This window comes from Schistosoma haematobium, chromosome 1 (assembly GCF_000699445.3).
Source record: "Schistosoma haematobium chromosome 1, whole genome shotgun sequence".
NCBI classification, from domain to species: Eukaryota; Metazoa; Platyhelminthes; class Trematoda; order Strigeidida; family Schistosomatidae; genus Schistosoma; species Schistosoma haematobium.
Genome location: NC_067196.1, coordinates 42545416 through 42551534, shown reverse-complemented (window position 1 = coordinate 42551534; position 6119 = coordinate 42545416).

Below are 6119 nucleotides of genomic sequence, written 5' to 3'. Positions count from 1 at the left end.
ACCTTTCCGTGTCTGAAGTACCAAGAGCTTTAAGTACATTGTCTCGATCAAAGTCTACGGCGAGCAGAAGGTGTGTTGACTTTGTATTTGTGTCTACTTCTTCGTCTAGTAAAGGTTCCTGAGTGAAAACCGACCCAAAATTGTTTGCCATAGCCTCTGCCATTTTTTGGTCTTCCTCTATCATTTCATATTCACTCCCTTCCTTAATTAGGTTGGGAATTCAGTGCTGCATCCTTGTTCTGTAATTTATGTACGAGAGTAGTCTCTCAGGCTGCTTGATTGTAGGTTGTGTCGACTGCATTTCATATTTTCTCTGAGCTTCTTGGATTTTAATTATACACTTGTTTCTTACCGACATGTAGCGTTCCATAGTACTTGCTGTGCCATGACTCATGACAAAGTTCTAACATTTCTTCTTTTGTCTTAGTAAAAGTCGAATATCGCGGCTTATCCATGAGTGGCCGTGCTTCTTCTTCTTTGGGACTGTCCAGGGTATATATGGTTGAGTTAATTGATTGTAAAACTGCCCGAAATAAGTCCATACCTCTTTTGCTGATGCCTGTCAGTCAATTATTTGTTTTTCAGCCGATGCTGCATCCATGTCTGGCTTCCATATGTTTTGGCATACCGGCGCAACTGCTTGACGGGCCGTCTCAGACAAAAACGTGAACAAGTTGATTTCATGATCACTCTTTCTTAGAGGTGGGGGGAAGTCATTTGACCGACATCATCAAGAGAAACAAAGAGCTTCGTAAGTCACATCTGATGGGACCCCTAATGTGCTAGAATATAACTGCTGCAATTGCAGTTTCTAAAAATTTGCAATCAAATAACATTGTCAATGCCCCTACCTCTAAGCTTTCCCAGTTTATATACTGTACATTAAAGTCGCCTATAAGGCTTTTACCCATTCTACACCAGAACATAAGTTTGCTTAGAAAGACGTCAACTAGTACGCATTCGGAACTGCAATATACTACAACTAATCCAATATCTTGCCGTCTACATTTCAGCCTACAACGCGCCGGTTCACATGTACCTGAATTATGTATCACTGTTCCGAAAGCTCGTATCGTTAAGGAACGTCTTAAATACAGGATAACTCCACCTCCCTTATGGTAAGGTATATCAACCCTACTGGATAAAATACTTACCAGCTTATCATCAAACACTTCTGACGCTAACCATGTTTCTGACATCAATGACATCTGGTTATTCAATATCCACCTTTGTATTGAGCTCCGACATTTAGTATGCTACGAGCATTTATGTAACACACTTAACTGTATATGGAACTTTTCCTTATCACCAGAGTGGTTCGGCGATCGTTTCGCCCCGAACTTTTGCGATTTGAAAACCCTTAAGTACGAGGTTTCTTTCACCATTTCAGCGGGGCTCATTTATTTCTACTTCTGCCAATCGTCTCATAGTGCGGTCAACCAGACTGAGATCCTAATGGACATATACCCCGAATCCAATCAGCTTGCGTGAGTTTCTTAGTTTCGAGTTTCTTTCTTCAGCCAACCTTTAAGTGGTGGCTTTTCTGAGTACTTTTAGAATCCATCTTTTGTCCTATTCTTTAAAGTTCACAGATGCCAACACCTGAAACTGTTTCTGGGAGCAGCTTGCTTACTGAGGACTTAACGTGACCGAGGTCGTGCTCAAATCTCACCTTTAGTTCTTTTCCGGAAGATTCTCTTAATTCATGAAAAATGGCTGACTTGTTAGCGAGGTCCGTCTTAACACTGTGAAATTTGAATCCCTGAAATCTTCTCCACCTTGCAATCCGATTCCGATTTGGTGTCAAATGCAGAGACCCCACTCTGTTTTCTTACTTTTCTATTTCTGAGTGACTGTTAGCCAACCATTTACCGTATTGTATCTTTTGGTTACATCATCAGACTTTGTTCCCTCAAAGTTTGTTTCGCGTTGATATGTGAATCCGAAACAGAAGCAATCGGTTCACATACTTAAGCGCTGCTTATAATTTGTTTCTTCTCAGCGTGCTTATTCTTCGTCCTAGTAGCTATGCGTACATCCGTATACTTGTTATCCGCTTTTCTAATGGGGTCCACCTTAATGGTCTCATTAAAATCCAGAGCTGGGTTCATGGAAACGCTCGTTATTTACTCGGAATCAGAATTTCGTTCATCTACTTCTGTTTGTTCATCTAAGGGATAATTTCTAGTTATGTTCAGCAACCCAATCGCCTCAAGAATCAGCACAGACTTTGTAAAAGAGCATGCTTTGTACAGCCAATGTGATAGTGGTTTGCAGCACCTTTTAAATGCAGGCGGTGTTAGTCCGGTGCATACATTATGATAACACTTATTGCAATTGTCACATTGCATTTCATCATCGGCCGAGAAATAGCATGCAGGTTTGCCACGACGATGTCTTACCTGCACCATAAAATTGTTTTGTGATCTCACAGGAAGAACAACAGCGAAAACTGGTCTGTAGAATAAATGCTTTTTAAGGGCTTGATAGGTGATAAGTAAACGGTACGTTAATTTCAATGGAGAGCACCTTTCGTCAGTTTATTTCAAACCAAACAGTACATGAAGAGATTTCACACATGGTGTTTTGCAGCAAATGCTTAAACCTTTGTATGAAAAATCGAAATGCTTTAGGGAGCAAGTCATCTTAAAACACATCTTAAAACTAGCAGATGAATTTAATATAGCGCGTTTTGAATGCAGTGACATATGATCGTCAGTAAAGGTTATTGTTGACTGACTTCCCCATGAGTTATCCCTAGTTTCAGGAAAATTCCATCACTTCGGAAAAAAGATCAGATAGCTTTGATTTCACTTTCAGAAGTGCTGCCAACGATGTGGTGTTCACCCGAACTAAAAGTATTAAAAGAAAATTTCGAGCGAATGTACGAGGTTTTCTGGTAGATTGATCAACCAAGACATAAGCTTCTACAGACGCCACTTAGTGCGTATTCAAAAGCCCATGCACAGTTAAAACTAAGCGTTCGTATGATATACAGTAACACGTAGGCCACTAGATAACAAAAACGCTGGAATAATTTATAAAATAAATGGAACGAAAAACCAATTGAAGTTACTGTATGGCATTTACGTTAGATTTAGGTAAAACAAAATCAGAAGTCTTTCTTCTTGTACTATGAGGAAGTTCATAAGTTTGCTTCCAAGGATTATAGATGACAGTAAAATTCCGCAGTATTCGCACTGCAAAATGGCTTTCGAAAATAAGTTGTGTGACAGATGGTAAACTTTGATATTGATCCTCTTATATTTTGTCGGCACTTCAGTTATCCAACGTACCCACGATACGTTGCTACGATAACATTATCATGATCATTAATTAAATTGAAGAGCATCTCAAGGCTTAATTTTCAATAATATTTTCACTCTGTGCTTCAAGACTGATAACATTTGTTTTCCACACTACCTAATAGTTTGCTCTATAATGTTCCATTGTAGTCTGTAAGTGTGATATTTTCTGGAATGAAGTGGAGAATAAACTCTCAAACTAAATAGTTCAGTAGATAATAAACGTTGATACCGACCCCATTTGGTGTTTGTATGAACTAATGTTTTCTTTGTACTTGATGACTGTCTGATTTCGAATTACAATCGCAATACGTTTGTTTGTGCTCACCTTGTTCTTCTTGGTCTAAATTCTGCTGTTTCCGGGATTCCGAGTCTGTATAATAATTCAGATACTTATGATCATCACACCTAATTACTAGACACATCCTAGCTGAAGGCTCTGGGTTAGGCATTCCCACCAGATCACATCCAAGTACAAATGTCTTCCAAGTAGGATCAGAAATATCTGAGAAGACTTGAATATAAGAGTTAACAACACCAAAGGTGTTTTGTGACAAGCGATTTGTGCATTAATCTCAGTTTATCATATGAAATAAGTTTTTCAGAGCCTGGGTGTTTTTCATCAACGTGGAATCATTAACGAAAATGAATGGTCATGACGAACTATAGTACGGAGTCATTCAAGCATTGGTGACATGAACATAAGTGTTTTACTTGTGTTTTGAGCGTCATCTTATAGTTCAAAGTCGACAAAGTCGTTTGAAAGCTTAGACGTAAAATGAACTAAGAGAAGAAACGTGTTGCGGTATCTGGACGGTTGGAAAAACAGGTGATCCAGATAATCGAACAGGTAACGGGTCATTCATGCGGCATGTCATTGTTGTACTGTTCTAATTATATGCTCCGCTCTAAGTAGCGTAGGATTGGCAAATCGATATGTTCAAGGACGAAAGCTCGAGGCTGTCACGTTTTGCCAAAGGGGTACCAAAATATATACACTTTCGATACCACCGGTTTTGTCCAACAGTGCTAGCATCTCGTCTATAGCTTTGATATCTCCACATTTGGAAATGCGGCTGTAAGTAGTGTCATATCCATTGGTTTCGAGGTGTTTTTTATTTTGACAAGCATATATGGTATAATATAATATTTCTGCATGTGCAGGTACACACCGTTTTTACAGGCATGGAACAGCAAGGAAATTGATTTGCAGAGAACAGGAAGGAAAGTTCTGAGTGATTATCATATCAACGGAACTGAAAGAATCATAATGTATGTAAAGGAAACTGAAGGGAGAGGCGTAAATGATGTGTTTAATGTATGATTTTTACATTTTACGAAAGCACTCTGTAGTCACGCTTCAGACAAATTGGTTTTCTCCACCAAGTCTTCGCCCAATACAATTTTACTAAACACAGCAGAAGCTCATATTCAGTGAGAATAGCCAGTGAATTTGTAGTGGAATCGGACCCTAACCATACGACTTTTGAAGCCGAGCATATAGTTGTTGAAAAGGCAATTGATACAAAGAAAAGGTTAACTATGGAGAACTCAGGAATATTAGTTCAGTTCGTCGGATGGCATGGCTCAGTTTTGTAAGCGTGGTCATTCTTGTGTAGCTTATCTCTTTTATTCATAATAAATACATTGTTCTGTCTCCAGCCTAAATGTGTTCTCTAGGTGTAGGATGAGTCACTGTGGACAATGTGACTTCCATGTAAGATCTCATAGATCAGGTAGTCACTTCATAACAAATCTACAATTTTAAGATTCGGCATATTATTAGAGCAGTACTAATAAGGAAGCCGACAATACTTCAAGGAATGCAATAACAGCCTTTGTGCTTGTTATTGTCAGACAATTGTCATTAACACTATTGGAAAACAGTTTCTTCGTAAAAGTGATTGTAACTGCTGGATATATCTGCTTTTCAGTATCTTACTCATTTTTGTATTGGTCTGGCAGTCAGTATAAGTTACATTCATTTTATTTCGTCCTTTATTAGTATTTGCATACTTTATCCCTGAAACCAGTTAGGTTATCATTTTGATTGCCCAAAAAACTGGCTGTCTTATACTTATGAATGTCTAACAATTATTGATGTGATAGAGTTGCTTATTTTGTTTAATCCTAAGTTCGCATTCATTTGAGTTGGAGCAAAATGATATGATACGTCGACTTACCTAATCTTGCGTAGAGGCTAGACTATTCGTTGACTTCTTGGCTGATCCAATCAAAATCCGGTCCCAGGATATGCTGCTTTGTCAGTCTAATTAACTAAGAGATAAGATTTTATCAGAAAGATTGGGGATGACAAGTTAAAGAAAGACAATATGCAAAGATTGTCACCGGGGTTCCCTACTTTGTAGGCTCATAGGATAGGTTAGTGGAACAGCATTATCCACTAGTGACGTCGGCTTTATGTATTCTTTTGTTCTTGGCTGAGCCGTCTTATTTGTTCAGGTCTAGCTTGAAAAAGAACCGAGGTTCAGGCCCAAAATTATGTCTTTGCATTCCATAAATCACAATTGAACCACTTCTTAGTCTTTGATAAAGAAATATGAATAAAGCTGACCTCTCAAACCTCATGGCTCACGGAAAACTTAGGAATTATGGCCTAGTTTGTTATTTGTACTACTATAATAATTGAATTAATCCCTAAATTACTTGTTATGGTGTGACTACCTTATCTATAAGATCTCAAGTGGAAAGAACATTACTCTTTTCACTGACTCGTCCTGTGGTGGCGATCAGGACTATGACATCCAATATTTCTTAAGAACTGAGACGAGGGTAATATATTTGAATTGACAA